Source organism: Mauremys mutica, chromosome 4, assembly GCF_020497125.1.
Source record: "Mauremys mutica isolate MM-2020 ecotype Southern chromosome 4, ASM2049712v1, whole genome shotgun sequence".
NCBI lineage: Eukaryota > Metazoa > Chordata > Testudines > Geoemydidae > Mauremys > Mauremys mutica.
The window spans coordinates 111267610-111288384 of NC_059075.1; the positions used below are offsets into that span (position 1 = coordinate 111267610).

The 20775-nt window shown below is 41.2% G+C and overlaps 1 protein-coding gene across 5 annotated transcripts in view; it reads right to left on the reverse strand.

Annotated features, from left to right (window-relative positions):
• Positions 1-20775, reverse strand: part of TSPAN4 (tetraspanin 4) — a 539052-nt gene that overhangs the window by 364349 nt on the left and 153928 nt on the right. For 4 of the 5 annotated variants that reach the window (XM_045015196.1, XM_045015197.1, XM_045015194.1 and 1 more), the window contains exon 3: positions 6662-6709. The exons of the other annotated variant lie outside the window; for it this stretch is intronic. The gene's annotated coding sequence lies outside the window, so the exon portion shown is untranslated. The remainder of the gene's footprint in view (positions 1-6661; positions 6710-20775) is intronic. 5 annotated transcript variants of the gene reach the window in all.

Genomic DNA, 20775 nt, shown 5'->3' on the forward strand with positions numbered 1-20775 from the left:
GGACTGTAGAGCAGTGGTTCTCAACCAGGGGTACATCAACTCATCTAGATATTTGCCTAGTTTTGTAATAGGCTAATAAAAAGCACTAGCAAAGTCAGTACAAACTAAAATTTCATAGACAATGATTTGTTTATACTGTTCTATATACTGTACTCTGAAATGTAAGTACAATATTTATATTCCAATTGATTTATTTTATAATTATAAGGTAAAAATAAAGTCAGCAATTTTTCAGTAGCGGTGTGCTGTGACAATTTTGTTTTTTTATGTCTGATTTTATAAGTCTTTAAATGAGGTGAAACTTGGGGGTTCACAAGACAAATCAGACTCTTGAAAGGGGGTACAGTAGTCTGGAAAGGTTGAGAACCACTGCTGTAGAGGACAAAGCCCTGCAATACCACACCTAACCACAAGGAGGGGCACCCATTGGTGAGTCCCTTTGTCACAGTATCATTACATATTTGTTGAAAAATGCAACATGCAATGAAAATTGGAATTTCTTGTACAAACTCTAATTTCTCTCTAAGCTTCATGTTCTTACCCAATCTGTTCCTGTCTCTCTCCTCTTCATCCCCTCTTTCTCAAACTACCCCCTTCCCTCTACCTCCATTCTTATTGTAAGTCTCCTGCATACAGAATTCATTCTTCTCTCTGCTCTGATTTGCTAATGTCATATTCAGTAAGGAAGATCTATTGGACTATCTGTTGGACACAGTGTCACCTGTGTGGGAGGAGGAAGTAGTATATCTGGGTTCCATACAGCAGCTCCAGCTCCCAAGTAGCTAATGCTGGTGCCTCTAGGTCAGCTCCAGGGCTGCATGAGGGCAGCTCACCAGAATAGGAAGGAGGACAGGAAGGGACAATAGTGCCCGCAAATAATTTGGCACTACGGGTAGCTGCCCACACTACCAAATGCCAGCCCTGTTTGAAATTTTTGGGTGTGGTTCGGCCTCCTAATTTACTCACTCATTATGCCCATGCCATATCCATTGTAATGTCACCTGAGGAACTGAAGGATGGCACCTGGACCCCAAAATCGTTTGTTTCTTCTGGGTCCTCCACCGGCAGCCTGTGGCCAGCGGTATGTCATGCTGCCTGCTTCTTAATGACTCCTTGTTCTTGTCAGGGTCCTCTGAGAGGCCCAAATCTCAAGGATCCTTCTTTAATCCTCCCACGGAGAATCCCCAAGTCAACGTCGCTGAGTTTCATTCCAGGCAGCACCTTGATTGCTAGTATGAAATGGAAATTCATATACATCTGTATTCATGGGGTTAAAATGGCAGCAACTTCCACCAAAAACATGTGTATAAAGAAACCATAGTTACTGAAAGAAATAAATCTCCTGTATTCCTATGCTATTGTAAAAATTCCCAGTCAGAGCCCTTAGTAGATAAACATGTAGGAACAGGAGGATTGTATACAACATCTACCAGACTGATGTATAATATATGGAGATATACCTATCTCATAGAACTGGAGGAGACCCCAAAAGGTCATCAAGTCCAGCCCCCTGCCTTCACTAGGAGGACCAAATACTGACTTTTGCCCCAGATCCCTAAGTGGCCCCCTCAAGGACTGAACTCACAACCTGGGACTTAGCAGGCCAATGCTCAAACCACTGAGCTATCCCTCCCCCCACATAGCTGGTCAGTGTTTTAACTTTACTAAATGGAATTGCAATGCACACAGCACCACAACAAGATAAATCACCCTGACTTCCCCAGCTTTTTTAATTACATTTTGAGCAGTGTATAAAAACAAAGCCACACGGCTTGTGTGAAAGAGCACTGCCATGTCTGCCTTATTACAAGGTTTACTTTTAAGACCATTCCCCTGGATAAGATATTTTTCAACACCCCTCCATCCCCAAGTCCCTACAGAAAAGAGACAGAAACGGTTTTGTGTTTGAGAATCAGTCACCAGTTAGACATATACCAATAAAATATGGCAGCTTATGGCTGATAGTTCTTGCATGCGTGTACATCTGCCTACTGCCCCCTCATCTGTCAAACTCCAGCTGTCTGCAACACAATGGATTTAGGAGGGGGGGGTTCAAAAGTACCTAAGCAACTTAGGTATCTAAATCCTATTGATTTGGGAGCTTTAGAAAATCCCACTGTGAATGGTTGGTGAAATAAATACCCACATAATTGTCCTGTCTGGATGTACTCTGATCTCCTTTGGAAAAGGCATTTACAAGGCTTCACTAAACAGTGTGAACTGTAATCTGCACAGAGGACCTGGGATTCAGCAAGGTGCCTAAGTATGTGCCTAACTTTAAACATGTGAGTAGGTCCACTTTAAGCATGTGTTTAGTACCTTACTGAATAAGGGCCGGAGATGGAGGCCTTTCTATTCATGTCTTACATAGCTAGTGAATAAGGGCTGGAGATGGAGGCCTTTCTATTCATGTCTTACATAGGACAATTATGTGGGTATTTATTTCACCAACCATTCACAGTGGGATTTTCTAAAGCTCCCAAATCAATAGGATTTTCATTTTTCCCTAAAAATAACACGAGTTCCCAAAGAAACAACGGAGGATATTTCATGCTACCATGACTGACTGCTAATGGAGATTCTTCTCTAGAACCAGTGGCAGAGCATCTTCTCTGACAGTAGGAAGGAGTTAAACACAAACGATATCAGGGATTATTTGAGGCCCTATATATCTAGAGCACCATGTACCCTCAGCAACACACTGAGTTCTATATTCAGGTCACATAGATCATAAAGCCACAATGGCATCAGTACAGTTCCTAGTCCAAAGCTGAACAGTTCCCCACCCAGTCAGCTTTGTAAACACTTCTCTGTCTGGAACACGGAAGCTGAAAAGGGAAACAATAGTCTCCTAGGCCAGTAAGAAGCAATGAGAATTTGCACAACTCTTATCTGACCCTCCAGTTCTGAAGCACATAACGGACTAGTCAAAGCGTGGCAAGGAACTTACATCTGCTTTGTTAGTTAGGCGGGACGGAAGGAGTAAAGTCCACAATTAATGAAAGCTTGTGGCATTCAATAATAACGTTTCTGCTAGTAAACCAAAGCACAACCTTCCAGCAGTGTATACCCTAGATGAATCACCTTAGACTTTTGTCATCCGGAATAAAAAAAGTCCTGTACATTTCCTCAAATGATATTCTTCCATTGTTTTCATAAGGGTTGGTATATATTCATAAGTGGTGGAACTAAGGTCCTGGGGGTGCAGCAGCACCCCTGGGCTTGAAGTGGTTTCCATCATGTACAAGGTTTACGGTTTTGTTCAATGTCTTTCAGCACCTTCACAATAAAAATTGTTCCAGCGCCACTGTATGTATTTTAACAGCCCTTAGGTTGATTGTAATCTCTTAAAGAGGCAGACTAGCATTTGGCCTTTCTTCGTCATTTGGGATTAGCCCATGTGTGACTCATTCCTTGTAAATGCTGTATTATTTTTAATACCAATAATTTGCATGAATGCTACCATAAATTCAGAGAGCCAGATGACCAGCAGATGTAAATTAGCATAGCTCCATTCACTTCAATAAAATTACACCACTTTACACCTGCTGAGGAACTGGTTCATATATTTTTAAGGCTGAAGGGACCATTATGATAATCTAGTCTGACATCTTGTATAGCAATGTCCAAAGAACCTTACCTGGTAATTCCTGCATGTGCATGGATGAGTGAAAACTTTCTTCCCTATTGCTGTCACTTTTTAAACCTCCCAGTCAAGGTTTTACATTAACCTTTTACAACACTCCGATCCCGTACATCACATAAACCCAATGCATTGGAAAATTGTAAAGTTACAATTATTCTGGTTAACATTATATACTTGACAGCTCCATTTTCATTACATTTTTGGCAACACAGAAAGCTTTTTACTCCCCATTTAACAGCTATTTTTGTAGAGGCCACCATTACTATTAATATTACAGCATCAGTGGTTCTGGCTGCATTTTAATCAGAGCTGGTCTCTCGACACTCATCCAAAGAAGCAGGAGAATCACCTGTGTGCCACCAGTTTGTTAGCACACCATTTTATATATGGGAGGAATAAGGAGATAAATGGAACACCCATATGCTCCCATAAATGCAGCTCAAGCCTAAGACTTCCTACTGTTAGAGACACATGGAGGGTGAGGTAATAGCTTTTATTGGACCAAATTCTGTTGGTGAGAGAGACAAGATCTGAGCTACACAGAGCTCTTCTTCAGGTCTGGAAAAGGTACTCAGAGTGTCACAGCTAAATACAAGATCAAACAGATCACATATACCTCAACCACCTTGTCTTTCTAATATTCTGGGACTGACACAGCTACAACATCACTGCATAGTTCCTATGGTTGTCACTTATTTCATAGCTTCCATCTCTAGAGAAGTGGGTATGATATTCCAGGGTGCAATTCAGACCAGTGATAGGCTGTATCACCCCTGCCCTGCAAACTTGGGTGCCTCACAATGCTTTGCTGCTGTAGCTCCCACCTAGCCACTGGTCACACCCTGAGTGTCTGTGTTTAGCTGCTGCATGCAGCCACACAGACACACTCTGGCTTCCACCAGCCATCATTACCACTTGCAGGGTGACCTGAACACACTCCCAGACCCAGATTTTCCCTCAAAAAGTATGTTCTGCAGTGTCCAGCCCTCTTCTGGACAGTTCAGATATATTAGGTTTGTTGCCCCTCTAAGTGGATCAATATACAACAGTTTGGTACCTTAAATGGAGTTGCCCACACAGTTCACAACACTGGATTGGTTTTGATTAAAGAATAAAATAAGTTTATTTAACAACAAGGAGATAGGTTTTAAGTGAGCACAAGTATAAGGCATTAAAGTCAGAAATGGTTACAAAAGAAATAAAGATAAAATGCTTCCTAGTACTAAAACTTAAACAAACTAGACTTGGTTCAAGGTGAAGTCCCTTACCACACGTTCCCAGTAACACTGCTGACCAAACTCTCGGGCCAAGATGTGCTCCCAAATCCAACCGCTGTTTCTTTCTGTCTTCTTTGGTTAAAGAGAGAGAGATGGATAGGAAGAGGTAACTTGAAGTGTTTTGCCCTTCACTTTTATCATTCATTCACCCTTTCAAATGCATTTTCCTGAGGATTACCCCTAAGTAAAGTTCATTGTGAGGACGGAGACAAGGAGTCCACTGGTGAAAGAGGTTCCATGCTGTTGTTTGCTAAGATGCAGATCTGTTTGTTTCTGCCCGTTTCTTGCTGAAGAATAGCCATTTGATAGGTGATTGCCCATCAACTTCAATGACACCTGGCTTGAGGCATCAGCTTCTCCTTTGTCTATGAGAAACTGGTTTACCCAGACTTGTCTTGTAAACACATTTCAGACCTAAATTTAGCTTATGTTTATAACTTTACATATAATGTTGCCACACACATTTCACTGTGATATTATTGACCGATGAGTTACTAGTTTTCAAATGATACCTCACAAGGCATATTTTGTACGAAGATTATAACAATAGTGTGTAGGATGTGAATACAGGGATGCATTCAGTCACAGTGAATAAACTGAAAGGCGGAAAATAGAGCAACTTTCGATTTAGGCAACAGACCCTTTTGCATTAGTGACTAACCTTGACAGAGTCCCTACAGGGTCCCTGCTAAACAGAACCTTGAAATGATATTGCAGTCTTGTGCTATAGAACTTACTGACAGCTGCCACTCAGCTTCTGATAACCTATAGCAAACGCTTCAGTGAATTCCTACCTGAACTGGAAACACAAACTGTTGTATTGGGAGCCTAGGCTTGAGGAGAAGCTTTGAGCTTTTGCACATCGGGTTGGTGGAAGAAGTTAATGCCAGAGCTGATGCTTCTAGTCTCCCAACGCAAGTGTCTTAAATCATGGTAAGTGGCCAACATCTCCGATGTGAAGTGTGTGAGAAGGTATTAAGTAACCAAAAAGGAAAAGTACCCAAGGAAAGATGTAGGAAAGTTACCCAGTACAGTTGGAGACATTCTCTCTCTGTCTTAGCCAGAAATCACTCAGTTTTATATTTGAAGTAAGATAATCATAATTTTTGTTCTAACTTGCCTCAGTTTGTTCCATAGCTCTCTTTCTTATGCTCCTCCTATAGTTCCATATAGCAGCTTAATAGCAACACTACTCTTACTGCTTTAGTTCTAGTCAATAGTGTTCTGGTACCTGCAGTACTGTGAAACCTCAACAGTGTGTGCATTTGTTGGGGTTATTGATTTTCATGGGTCTCTCCCAATATAATGTACAAATGTACAAACAGTACAGTCTGTTTCTCCTGTCATGTATGTTGGCAATATGACAGCTTTGTGTTCCTGTAACCAGGATAGCTCAACCACTGCATCTTTTGCAGACAGCTATTCATTGGACAGTCATGCCTAGTGCACAGATTTCTTGTTAACAGTTATGAATTCCTGATGAATTTAAACAATCCACTTATGCTCTGGTAAGGGACTAGATTCCATGGTACTTGCAGTTCCTAGTATGTGGGAGATGCACACTTTCAGATGCCATGTTACCCCTTTAAATGCCTTACAAGGCAGCCTTTACATCACACTGGTCTACCACAATATACACAGTGCATTACCTCAGACCAGTATTGATGAGAAAAGCAGTTCTAAAAACAAGACAGAAACTAGAGAGAATACTCCACCAATGAAGAGAGAAGACACTCACTTTCACTTCTGTTGCTTGTTTAGGTTTTATGATGTTTCCCAGGAAAACCTGGTGGGGAGGGGAAGAGAGAAAAAAAACACATTATCCAAAATCTGAAGTTAAAACACCAGAAAGCTGTGAGAGTGCAGAAATCATACATATGCCAGATAAGAAAAGCGTGCCCAGGAAGTAACTGCAAACTCCACAGATGTAAAAGAAATATCACTTCAAGACTATTTAACCCATATAGGCCCAGTTACTACAAATGAATATATGTGTTTAACTTTATTTACAAGGTCAATGGGACTTGAGCATATTGTGACAGTTTGGGGGCTATATCTGAGTGAGCTATATTTCAGCCTCCATTTTGAGGGCAACCATGATTATGTCCTTCACTGTAAACCATAACTGCCATGTTGAATTGCATCAGCACTCTTGTGTTAGGGAGCCTAGGGCCCAGGTGTCTGACCCTGAAGGAGAGTCAGTCATCAAAAGGCCATCAGCCCATTGAACAGCCTTCCCTGTTGGGACAACAGGAGTTGGTCTACAGGTAGAGAGACTGATTTTCAGTGACACACTGCCAACAATCCTTTTCTCATGGGCTGGATCATGGAAAATCCCAGCACAAGAAGAGAAGCAGGAAAAGGCATAACAGACTGCTTTTAAAAAGACCCGCTCTTCAGCAAGGGAGACACCCCATCACCAACATAAACTATCCTGGGAATCAATGACTCTGGAAAAGACTTGGGGCATGGTAGATAATCAATTGAAAATGATGTCTCAGTGCAGTGCTGTGGCCAAAAGGGCTAAAGCAATCTTTGGATGTATAAACAGGAGAATGTCAGATAGCAGCAAGAGTGATATTAACTCTGTATCTGGCACTGGTGTACCTGCCAGGGCCGGCTCCAGACCCCAGCGCACCAAGCGCACGCTTGGGGTGGCATTTTGCCGGCTGGGCGGCAGCCAGCTCCGGCGGACCTTCCGCAGTCATGCCTGCGGGAGGTCCACCAGAGCCGCGGGACCAGAGGACCTCCCGCAGGCATGACTGCGGAGGGTTCGCTGGTCCCGCGGCTCGGGTGGACCTCCCGCAGGCATGCCAGCGGATGCTCCACCGGAGCCGCGGGACCAGCGGAACCTCCGCAGGCACGTCTGCAAGAGGTCCCCCAGAGCCACGGGACTGGCAACCGTCAGAGCGCGCCCCGCGGCGTGCCGCCCTGCTTGGGGCGGCGGGATTCCTAGAGCCGCCCCTGGTACCTCCTACTGGAATTGTGTGTCCAGTTCTGGTGTTCACAACTCAAGAAGGATGTTGAAAAACTGGAGAGGGTTCAGGAAAAAGCCCAGAGACTGAAAATAAGGCACACATTTTTAACAGGGAGGGCAATTAACCGATAGACCAATTTGCCAAGTCTGTGGTAGATTCCCCATCACTGGCAATCTTAAAATCGAGGATTGGATGTTTTTCTAAAACAGATGCTCTACTTCAAACAGGAATTAATTCAGGGAAGTTATATGATCTGTGTTATATAGGAAGTCAGACTGGATGATAACAATGGTCCCTCTTGGCCTTATGCTCTATGGATCACTAAAACCAGAAGACTGAGCAGGAGGGGGGACATGGGCCTCCTAAAATATACTGACTAAACCCCAAAAGGCCATCCGGGGTGTGTGGACACTGCATGAGAAACCTGCATTGAGATGTTCATTCCATAGATCTGTGAACCTCTCTTGCTCTGTATGAGTTAAGTGTGTGTTTTTAAGGAATACCAAGCAAAGCCTGCGCTTCCTTGCTTTACATGGTGGTCCCTGATGGACGCAACTAGAGAAACTAGAGGCACTGCAGCAGGTCACTTTCCCACTGATAGAGAAAATGGTGTCTTACAGGCAGGGTATTTTCTAGTGTAATTTATTTACAGAGATCTTTCAAAACTGCCTGGGAGATTCAGGCACTCAATTCATATCAATGTCCAAATCCCCTAGGCAGCTTTCAGAATCCCACCCAAAACTTACACAAATCCGGTTTATCTTAAACAGAGGTCAAAACGGCACATAGGTTATTCCCTCAGTTAAGACACCACCATCCTGCTACCAAAAAACAGCTCTCTTGGTTGCCAGCCAGTATAGAACATCCTGCCGTCTTTTAATCAGTAGCCACTTTAGAACACACTGTCCCCTTCTGCTGCCCAGGCCACTGGGTGACCTGCTGGTCCAAAGTGCATGTATTACAAGAACATCTCTGTCCAAATATTATTATTATTAATGCTAGAACTGCAAACAGCCTACTATTACCTGCCTGTGCGATATATTTAGCAATGCTAAATCAGTGGTATTGGAAGGGGAAAGGATTTTTTGCCAAATAAAGTAGAAACCAATACAATAAATTACTTTTTCCATGAGATGGCCTCAGGGAAAAGATCAAATATAACTTAGGAGTAATATAGCAGTGGTGTCGTGCTGCCCCATGAATAGAGAGGCCACCCAGAATTGACTGTGCCACCACCAGAAGATTGATAACTCTGAGCCTTCTTCATTCATCGCCCTGAATCCATTCATTTTCACATCCACACACCATAAAGAAAGAACTCAAATCCACCTGTTTGCTAGTGTAAAAATAACTGTATTGATTAAATATTAATTGGGCATTAACTACTTTTCATAGTTTGTTTTCATTATTCTGTTTTTATTCTTTTATTATTTTCAAATACTTGAGAGCAAAAGACATTTCCTTACCAGCTTTGAGCTTTTATACTTGGCAAAGAATCTTTTTTTTTTATAGCAGATATTTTCTATTAACTACAGTGTCTTTAAACTGTTGCTGCCTAAACAGAGTACACTGTTTTATTCTTAATTTCTTGGCAACTATAGTGAGTTTTAAAAATCAACAGCAAAAAAATACATTTTAAAATTGAGATTTCCCCCCCCATCAGATTCTACCCCCTGGAGCAGAGGGAAGGGCAATTTTTGGACTTGTGTTACTTGACAGACTTGAAAGTGTCACTTTAAAGAACACTAAGGAGTGTGATTTGTGTGCCGAGTTAGTGTACTGTCCTTTTATCTCTAGCAGCCTGGATTCAAATTACTGTCTTTGGTCACAAGGGAAAATTCACTTAGTGAACCCAGTAGACATTTCCACATATCACAAAATACCATTACACAGCTCGGTACAATTGACAGCTTCTGCTTGGGACTGAAATAACAGGGGATGTAGCATGCTAGCACTAAGGAAGGATTGGCTTGTGTTTAAGGAACTAAATTGGGACTTAGGAAATCTGGGTTTAATTCTTGACCTGGCACAGACTTCCTCACTGATCTTGGACAAGTCACTTTGATTCTCTGTCCTTGTCTAGGACTTGGAAGATATTAACTAATACTTGTTAACATCCCAGTGTAGACAAGGCAGTGTGCCTTGAATGTGTGTTAAGCTGTTAAAAGAATGTCACTCAGTTCCACATTCTAAAATAGAGATAACAAGATTTCCCAACTGCACACAGGTATTATGATGATTCATTCATTGATGTTTGCATGGTACTGCAGAGACGAAGTTCCTAGACATATAGGTGCACACAGTCTGGAGCATCATTGTTACCACTAGCCAATGATACCAGTTCTGTTTCCATGAGTATTAAAATTCACTCATAAAAATGAGAGAAATAAAGGACTGCATGAAATAACTCCCAGTACACAATTAGACAAACAACACACGGCATTCCAAATCACATGCTAAAATCAGCTCTGCCACATCCAAAAAGGATGCAACAAGTTTGCCAATTAGGGTGACCAGACAGCAAATGTGAAAAATCGGGATGGGGGTGGGGGAGTAATAGGCGCCTATATAAGAAAAAGACCCAAAAATCAGGACTGTCCCTATAAAATTGGGACATCTGGTCACCCTATTACCAACTGAGTACTGGGAAAGCCTTCTCTTCAGATAAGATGATTTAGCTTTCAGGCATTTCTATAATTGAAAATCTCTCTTGACAGCCGTAAATTCATCTTAAAGAGTGATGGCAATCAAGGAAATATATTGTCATATTGCAGAATATCTCACACACACACACACACACAGAGTCAAGGTTTCTTTCCCCACTCTGAACTTTAGGGTACAGATGTGGGGACCTGCATGGACCCTTCTAAGCTTAATTCCTAGCTTAGATCTGGTAACGCTGCCACCAGCCAGAAATCAGTGTCTGGCACACTTTCTGTCCCTCCAAAACCTTCCCTGGGGAACACAGATCCAAACCCCTTGGATCTTAAAACAAGGAGAAATTAACCATTCCCCCCTCCTTTCCCCCACCAACTCCTGGTGAGTTCAGACCCAATTCCCTGGATCTTAAAACAAAGAAAAATCAATCAGGTTCTTAAAAAAGAAAGCTTTTAATTAAAGAAAAAGAAAGGTAAAAATCATCTCTGTAAAATCAGGATGGAAAATGCTTACAGGGTACTTAGATTCATATAGCCCAGAGGAAACCCCCTCTAGCCTCAGGTTCAAAGTTACAGCAAACAGAGGTGAAAATCCTTCCAGCAAAAGAAACATTTACAGGTTGAGAAAACAAACATAAGACTAACACGCCTTGCCTGTGCTACTTACAAGTTTGAACAGAAGACTGATTCAGAAAGATTTGGAGAGCCTGGATTGATGTCTGGTCCCTCTCAGTCCCGAGAACGAACAACCCCCAAAACAAAGAGCACAAAACAAAGAACTCCCTCCACCAAGATTTGAAAGTATCTTGTCCCCATATTGGTCCTCTGGTCAGGTGTCAGCCAGGTTTACTGAGCTTCTTAACCCTTTACAGGTAAAAGAGACATTAACCCTTAACTATCTGTTTATGACACACACACACACACACAGAGAGATATTTAAAGACATCACCCTAACTTGTCTGTGCCTCATGGCCCAAGCTGTCAGGAGAAACATGGAAGTGTTGCAAACTTTTAGGTAACAAGCTTTCAACTGAGAAACTCAATTGAACGTTAACCCATTGGAACATTTCACAGCCTCTCTCTCACACAGAAGCCAGTTTAAAAAATAGAGACTACTGACCCAAAATACCATTTAGATGGCCAATCATTTCCCCTATGCCTTTATTATTTTTCATGTGATTTCTGTGTGAATAAAAGCTTTTCTTATTCAAGAAAGGAAAGATGGTTTGGTGTTAAGGCATAAGACTGGAATGGGACTCAGGCAATCTTAGTTTAATTCCTGGCTCCAGCACAGGCTGTGTGTATCCGCTTGAGCAAGCTACTTGCCTCATCTTTCTTTGCCTCACTTCCTCACCTGTAAAATGAAGATAATAGCACTTCCTTTATCACTCCATTTGTCAGTGCAGGGACTAGCTCTTACTAGATCCATGTACAACAGTTCGCAGAATATGGTCCTGATCTTGATTGGGGCCTCTAGAAGCAACTGTAATTGAAATATTACAACAAACACCCATTGTCTCTTCCCTGTGTATCTTTTAGTAAGACTCTCAGAACTGCATCTGTGATAGCATGGAGCTATTGTTCTTCAAATTCACCATTTTGACCTAATTGCAAATTCAACATTAGACACTTTATTTAATAATCGAATAGGAGAAAATGGTTAGGAAAGGGCAAGTCCTTGTTTAAAAACATGTATCCATAATATAATATCCCCAAACCTGCCAGGAATAAATTACATTCCCATTGAAGTGTTCTTCCATTGCTGCAACAATTTTGACTTACTAAAAAAAAAGATTGCCAATGGCCTATAGAGGTGTAGTAAGATCTCATCTTTGGATTTAGAAATCAAAACCCAATATACCCCCAAACATTTGCAAACAATCCTGAGCAAGGACAAAACGCTAGGTACTATAACCATCATCTATGAGCTCTTTACAGGTTGGTGGTAGAGAATAAAAAAAGAGAGCAGGAAGGAAGCTACCTCTGATGTCACAATTCCACCAGCCCATGAATTTGTAATGAGTAGGACCCATTCTTCAGTCATTATAAATACAGCAACAACATTCTGAGGACAAAGTGAAAGGTAAACAGATTAAGTCTGATACTTCTGAAAAATTCCCCTTGTTTTCCAGCTCATCAGTGAAGAAAGCACCTTCCAAGATGTGGAAGCTGCAGTTGCATTGATGTGCCCAAAAGATGAGGTTACAGGCTACTTTACATTACAAATCTGCATTTAAAAAGTATCTGCATAGTTATTTATTCAATATTGCTATTTAGTAGATGAATTGTGATGGTGTCTAGAGGCCACAATTCAGTCCCCACTCTTGCTTGTACAAGTAATAAAAAAGAGTGGATGGGATTATTATAGTCACTGCTTACTTGCATTGCCTATCCCCTACATTTTCTTATCAAGTATTAGGACCATATTGTGTTAGGTGCTGTACACGCAAACCAGTATAATAAGAGACGGTTCCTGCCCCACAGAGTTTACAGTCAAGAGGCGGATACTGTTACCAGATTTGCCCATTAGGGTTGCTCTTTGGGGAGGGGAGTTCTGTAATTCTATCAATGTACTGCTTACGTCACTTGTGTTCTCATACGGAGCTCTACTTCTCCCTTCTGCAAGTTCCCTCCCAATGGAGCTACCCTGCAGGACCTAGGTTCCCCAGGGCTGGGTTCTTCCAGCCCCAGAATTAGATGAACACATGCACATATTAACAGAGCGCATCTGAGAGGACCAGGTTAATCAACACTTCCAAGCTCACAATGCAATTAGGCAGCTTCAGTATTTTGGATACCAGTAAAGGATTTATTACTAGAATTAGTCTGATAACTACTGAGCTAGGTATGTGCAGGCATGAGTTCATTAACATCTGGAGCAGAGATCCCCCATCAGGCAGTGCTTTCCTGCTTTGCTGGTCCCAGAGTTCAGTGCGGGTTTTGCCTTGGAATCTCTGTTCTCCATTCTGTATGCTAATGGAGATGCCTCTCTGTCCCATCTCCAATGCAAATGAGGCTAGGGGAGTTTCCTTAATCCTGTCACCCTTGTCCAGAGGGGTTTAGGTGTGTCTTCCACTGCCTTTTCATTGCTTTTTGAAAGTCTTTCTTCTGATCGGCTTTGGTTCAAGCAGAGGCAGGGTGGAGGGAGGAGGTCTTCTGTGAGTCAGACAGGCTGGGCACTGCGCCCTGGTTCCCCAAGAATACAGAGGTGATAGGTAACAATACAGTGTTTGTACTTACTAAACAGTTGATCGTAAGTAGTTTTGACAACCACAAAGATTAAAAGCCATAAGTCAGCCACCCCAACCCACACCCACCATAGAATCAGTCTTAAAAACCATGGGATTGTTTTTTAAAAGAGTAAATTTGGGTTTATTTTTATTTGCCTCTGGGTTTCTGAGCCTTTAGGGGTCACTTGGATCACCCTTCAAACTTTTCTCTGCAACCATAGAGGTTAGAAATGTACATTTTAATAAAAGCTGAAATTCTCATGTAATCATTTAACTCCATGAGATGGGGCTTTAAGTAACTTATCCAATATTGCAAGACTTGCAATGAAATCATGAAAGTTGGCAATACTCCATAATGGATCCATGAAGGACAACTGACATGTATTTTATGAACAGTCTGCACTCTCACGGATTTTGGTAGAGAGATATACCCTCTTCACACGTTAAGGTAACTATCCCAGCTGGATACACCTAAATATATAAATTATCATTGTCTGAATAGTCATAATCTCATGAAATCTGCTATGAGGCCACTATAGGGAGAAACTATAAGCTTTCTCTAAGCCAGACTTCCCAGGAGCGCAGGAGAAACAAGTTCAGATATGCTTTCATAACACGTATTGGAGACAATACTAAATGGGACAAGAGAGACCAACCCTGTTGAGAGAAGTGACCCAGATGTTTTGGGAGACCAGAGGACACTGCTCTTCCTAGGACAGCCTGCTATGAACCGGGATATAGGGAAAGGAACAAGGAAAAGGCAGAAGTGGATTTGCATGTGAAATTACAGCTACCACCATTTTACCTTTGTCACTTGACCCATAGTAGTACTATTCCCCACACAGGCACTCACAAGAACATAGGAGTAAATAATTTTCTTTGTTCCTTTCTTCTCTTCCTTAAATAAACAGCACATTGTGTAACCTGAAGCTGTAATTTGGATTTGTGCCTTAATAGAAGGAACACGTGCTGCCTGTGATTTGGAGAGGATTATACAGGCTCTGTCTTCTGAAGAGAAACCCCCCCCCACCACCACCAATCTAGGCAAGCCAAGGTCACAGAAAGAGTGCATGAGAGAAATCACAAAGAACTGTAAGGGACCCTTACAGGCATAGAGGGACACTCTGACCTCAGCCACTGGGGATACAGAAACCAGCTGCAACAGTAACTAAAAAATAGAGGGATTCTCACACAGAAAGTCATGTTGTTACAACAGAAGAGTTTGGGCTTCAATCCACAACCAAAAGGAAGTTCAGAGTTAGGGTTTTAAATCTGTGTCTAGGGACTGTCAATGATATGGTCCCTGAATCAAGAGACTCTCATGGTTTAGGAGGTCATCAGCATCCCTCGATGGAATTATGTAGCATTAAATTAAATAGTGGATTATCTATTCTTACTTTTGTCTAACTTATGAAAGCCTCACTAAATAAGGAATGCTCTGAACCACATCCTGCAAATTTTCATAAATTAGGGAGCTAAGATCCAATCCTGGCTGATGGTTTTGTTACACGGAGACGCTACGGAGTTTTCAGGGTAGTTGATTTTTACCACATTGACTTTGCAGACATCAGAGCTAAAACCTGGAAAGGGCAGGCTGAGCGATGTGGGGGATGAGAAGCCTATTCCTCCTTCTCAGCGGGCAGAAATTCCCCAAGCATCCCCTTTGTTAGTTCAGAGCTGTCTCATTGTAAATCAGTTTTCATCCAGAGGGACGTGAGAGACAGAAAACACCCATGAGAGAAGGAATGGATGTGTTTCTGAAATGGCTTTTCACTCAACCCCAGCAACATGGAAATGAAAGATAAGGACTTCCAACACCCAGGGGCTAAGGGGTACATTGTATGCTGAACACGTGTCCACACAAGCACAGGCAGTGCCTAACTCTCATTAATGCTAATGGGAGTTGAGCATGCACAAAAAGGAAGACAACAGAGCCACTGTTTTCACACTAGCTTGTAGGGGAGGGAAGCACATGCTGTTTAATTTTCCTCCAACACCTTCAGGGAGAGTCCATTACCGTGTTCACTAGAAGAAAATGAAATGGAACAGAAACAGGTGCCAATTAGCTGAAACCATTCACATTACAACATCATTCAACAAGTCCCTATCTGTATCTGCATTAATTCATGCCTCAGCTGGTCCATATGAATAAGGCAAGCTGATTACATTTGCAGGCAGCAAGATCTATGGCTAAATAACTGTAAAATCATAAACAAAATGACAAAAATGAAAAACAAGTAATAAAACTTGAAACAAAGACAGTACAAGGAGGCTCTGACTGTGAATGATGAAGAGTATATGTCCTCTGGGACACAGAGCAAGACAGGAATGAATGCCTCCTAAGACAGGAATGCATGCCTCAGCTACCAGAAAGGGATGGAATAGCTCCCAGCTGGGTTAGTGCTATGTGGCATTCACAGCAGTTCAGAATGCTGTGTGATATTTGATGGATGACATCAGCAATGCAGTCCTCTAACTCCTCTTCAACCTCAGGGTTCATCTGTACATTTCCACCATTCATTCCTTCTACCATTATAAGTGCCTTCTAAATGTACCAGGAACTACACATAGATTTTCTCAAAATGGACCAACCACAAGACAAACTCACAGAGCAAAACTCTCAATTGGTATAAAGCGGTGCAGCTCCACTGAAGTCAACAGAGCTACACTGATTCACACTAGCTGAGAATCTGACTCATGGCACTGGCCAAATCACTTAAGGATGCCGAGGCAGACAGGTTATCTGTAAAACAGAGATTGTATTACCTACTTACCTGTCAGAGGTAATGACTAGTCATTAGTTAATGACTGCATCATAATACTTTGAAAATGTAAAGGTGCTATATACTATAAGACTTTGACTTTGATTATTATTACTATTGCATTCAGCAACTTCATATTATTTTTAATACTGCAGCTTTTTCCTGAAGTCACATCCATACATCTTATGCAAATCAGCCCAATAATATACATTTCTAAGATACTGCTTACGCTGACACAAGGAACGTAGTGTGGACATGTTAAAGTGATTTAATTACTGTGATGGCTGTACATTGAGGTAATTTATGTCGACTTAATTTTGTAGTGTAAACTTGCCCTAAAAGCCGGATGGAGATCACACCAGAACACAGTAGGAGTGACATAGAAGGGTATTAAACTAAGAACTTCATTAGGTTTAAAAAGGAATGGTGATGGTGTTAAATTAGCATATATAGGCTTCTCGGATTATGTGGGTTTTCAAGAAGGCTTTGAATTTAGGAGAGTCCTGCTTTTCCCTCTGGAATAGGGAGGTTGTTTTATGACTAGGGGGTAGTATGAGGAAAATGGGAGAAGAAAAAGAAAAGTGGCAAGGCTTGCATCATCAGAACAGCAAAGGGAGTAATATGGAAGTGATAAGAAGCAAAAGTAGAGATGCAGGTTTTATAAACATTGTCTATAGATGTGTTCACATTATTTGCAACTCAGTAATAATTATTTTGTAGAGAAAACAGAGGAAGCATTGTGATTGCTCCAAAGAATTTACAAGTTGTGGCCCTGATTCTGTGAATGCTTAACATTATGCACTGTGGGTGAAATCCTGACCCCTCTCCCCCCACATTGATGGGATTTTTGCCATTGACTTCAGTGGGGCCAGGACCCTGAAAGTCAATGGAACTATTCACACCATGAAAAAAGTTTAGCACATAACTAAGGCCAGGTCTACATGAGAAAATATTTTATGAAAAATATGAGGTTGTTGTTATGGAAAAATTAATGCACCAATTATGTACCCTGCAAAAGAGAGGACAAATAGATACTCAGATATTTGGTAACTATTTATTCAATATGCAGACAAAATACATTCACCTTCAAAAACCCCAGCACATCCATCCTATTATTTTTAAAAATATTTATACATTTTTAGCAGACCACACATATCAGAGATTTCACTCACTAGAAACGACATGTCATGGGTAGAGAAAAGATGCTCATTCTGTAATAGGAAACACCCTATTAAATGGAGAGATCTGATGACTATATTACTGTTAAATGTTTCTCTACACAAAAAACAAGAATCATTACAACAGCAAGCTTATCTCTGATATTTACATGGCAAGGATTTGTAAACTTGTTAAAACTTCCTAAATAAATCAATAGTTTAAAAGAAGAATGTTTTTTTCTAGTATAGCAATACAGGCAAATTCTCCTAACATAGATGCACCTTATACTGACAAAAAATGTGCTTTTGCCAATACAGCTTATACTGATTCAGTGAGCAAAATACGCTACATGGGCAAAAGCACTTCTAGGGCCAGGATTTCAAACAAAATACTCAAAATCTGAGCACGTTTGCATATTGTGAGACATTCAAAGTTGGTCTAGTTTTCACAAAATGTTCATGTAAAATAGAAACACCACTGAGTGAAATTATTTTTGCTTCAAAACCATAAAAATATCTTTCTAGGTTTGCTCAGTCAAATAACCATTCATCTGAAATTTCAGTGATGCTGAAATTGGCAAAATGAACTCTCACTGAAGATTTTGAGAAATCTTTTCTACAATTTTGCATGGCCTTACTTTAACAAACCCATGTCTTCAGAGGTAAAAAGTTAGTGTATTGGCTTACTATGCCTGACAGCCTCCAGAGTTGGATTTCAGTTAAACCAACTGTATATTCTAAAAAATATTTTAAAAAATTCCTACTTCAAAAAGTCATTATTCAAAAATGCTACCTACTGAAAAGATAAGTTCTTTGTATGAATTCATGATCATATCTGCTGCCTTTACTTACTTAAAATAAGTTTTTATTACTTACTTGCAATAACCTTATTAGCATCAGTACAGCTACAGGAGAGTAACTTGGATTCTATTATTTACATCTTGCATATAATCAACAGAACCATTAATTAAGCTCTAATTGCAGAATCTTTATTGTTGGTGATGCTTCAGACAGAAAGAGCCCAACCTGACACTCTGATTGCAGGTTAAGTTTGCCAGGTAACATAGGAATCATAGGCCTCATTCTGCACTACATTACACTTCTTTTACATCAATAGAGTTACACTGGCATACAACTGGTATAACATGGTATCAGGCCCAATATCTTTTTTCACTGGGAAAAACCAGACAGTCATCAAAAAAAAAATGGTACCCAGGATGTCACTGTTACAGAGTCAGTTTGCAAATTAGAGCCCCATTATTTTAAGCATTTCCTCTATCTAAACTAATCTTCATAACGCTACTTCTCATTGAAGCGTGTAAACCAAGCATAGCGGTCGCACTTGGGAGAAACGAGTTCCAGCATATGTATGGGAGTGGGAGAGGGATACTGTGTAGAATTACAAAGCATAGTGCTGAAATCAAAAGCATTGCTGGTGCATTCTTCAAAGCAGCAGAAATCTAAGATTTCTGGAAGTGAGACACATAATGTAACTAAATGTGGATCAGCTTCTACTAAGAAGATCTCAGGAAACAGATGATGATAGTGCACCAGCAGCATTTGATCATTTTATGAATGCAGAGCATGAGTAGCAAAGTATGTGCATATTTTTGTAGCATTGCTTTCTAGGGCGTCGTTACAGTCTTTGTTTTCAGATATTGATGATATTCCCACAGGAAAACTTTGTTTAATGTTCATTAAGTTTGCTCTGTTCTGCTTAAATAGCATTTTCCTTAGACTGTTGAAAGCTAGCAAATACCTAGTTAAGGTCAACAAACATGCTTCTGTTTCTCTACCCACATAGCAATCATGTAAAACTTAACTCTTGCCTATTACCGTCCTCTTTCCACAACTCATTGTTAATACCCAGGGCCCAGTAAACTACCACGAAGCCTGACCTCTGACATACATAGGAGGTCACACCATGATATAAAAAGCAGGAAATAAATGAACAATAGTACTCTGCATTTATATGGCACCATTTCATCCTGGCAACTCTCAGACATTCATTATGCCCCAAAAAACCCTGTACTCATTTTAGAGGCATAAATGGATTGGGATTTGCCCAAGGCAAAGAATCCTAGTTTCTGTTCTAACCACTAGATTACATAAACTCTCATAAATAATTAACTCAGTCCCTTTCATAAAGGATTTTGATGGAACAGCTGAGTCTGATGGTGTTGAAAGTATCAAATTCCAGCAGGGATTTCTGTCCCTCTGGGAATGTGCATCTCTAGCAGAGGCAGCTCCAGGCACCAGTGCAGCAAGTGTGTGCCTAGGGCAGCAAGCCGCGGGGGCGGCCTGCTAGTCACTGTGAGGGTGGCAGGCAGGCGGCTTTCGGTGGCATGCCTGCGGGAGGTCCACCGGTTTTGGCAGCAATTCAGCGGCAGGCATGCCACCGAATCCGCGTGACCAGCTGACCACCTGGTACAGTTTGATTCATTTAAGATTTTTACTATCTTTGACTCTGTGCTTTCTTTCTCATATAGTGCCACTCCTCCACCAGCATGACCTAATCTCATTCCTATTTTTGCTTGGGGTGGCAAAAAACATAGAGCCACCCCTGATCTCTACGTCTGTGCAACTAAAGAAACTGCTCTTATTTCATTGAAACCATTTCAAGTTTGCAGCAAAGTAGCACCACTGAATTTTACGTTTCCTTGAAGCCACCCTAACAGCTGTGGACTGGAATACTCTCCTTTAGAAAGCATGCCAGGGATAGAGTCCCTGACCATTCAGAAACCAGCAAGTCAAATCAAAGCTAATCTGCATTCACAAATATGTATATTCGAACACAATATTCTCTCTTACAAACACACACACACATCCTCCCTCCCTTTCTCTGTTTAGTGATTGTGACAGCAGGGAAATTATATACTGCAACTTCCACTCCTCCTCCTTTACATTTGTTCCTACACAGCTAGTTCCCACAGACAGGGATAAGAACAGAGCTCATTTTCTCCACCCCCTGAAACTAGCATCCCACCAACGCATTTAATAGGGCTCAACATTTGAAATGGCACAGGGAACCTCACCAGCCACTATGGCATGCAATTTTTTGTTTAAAT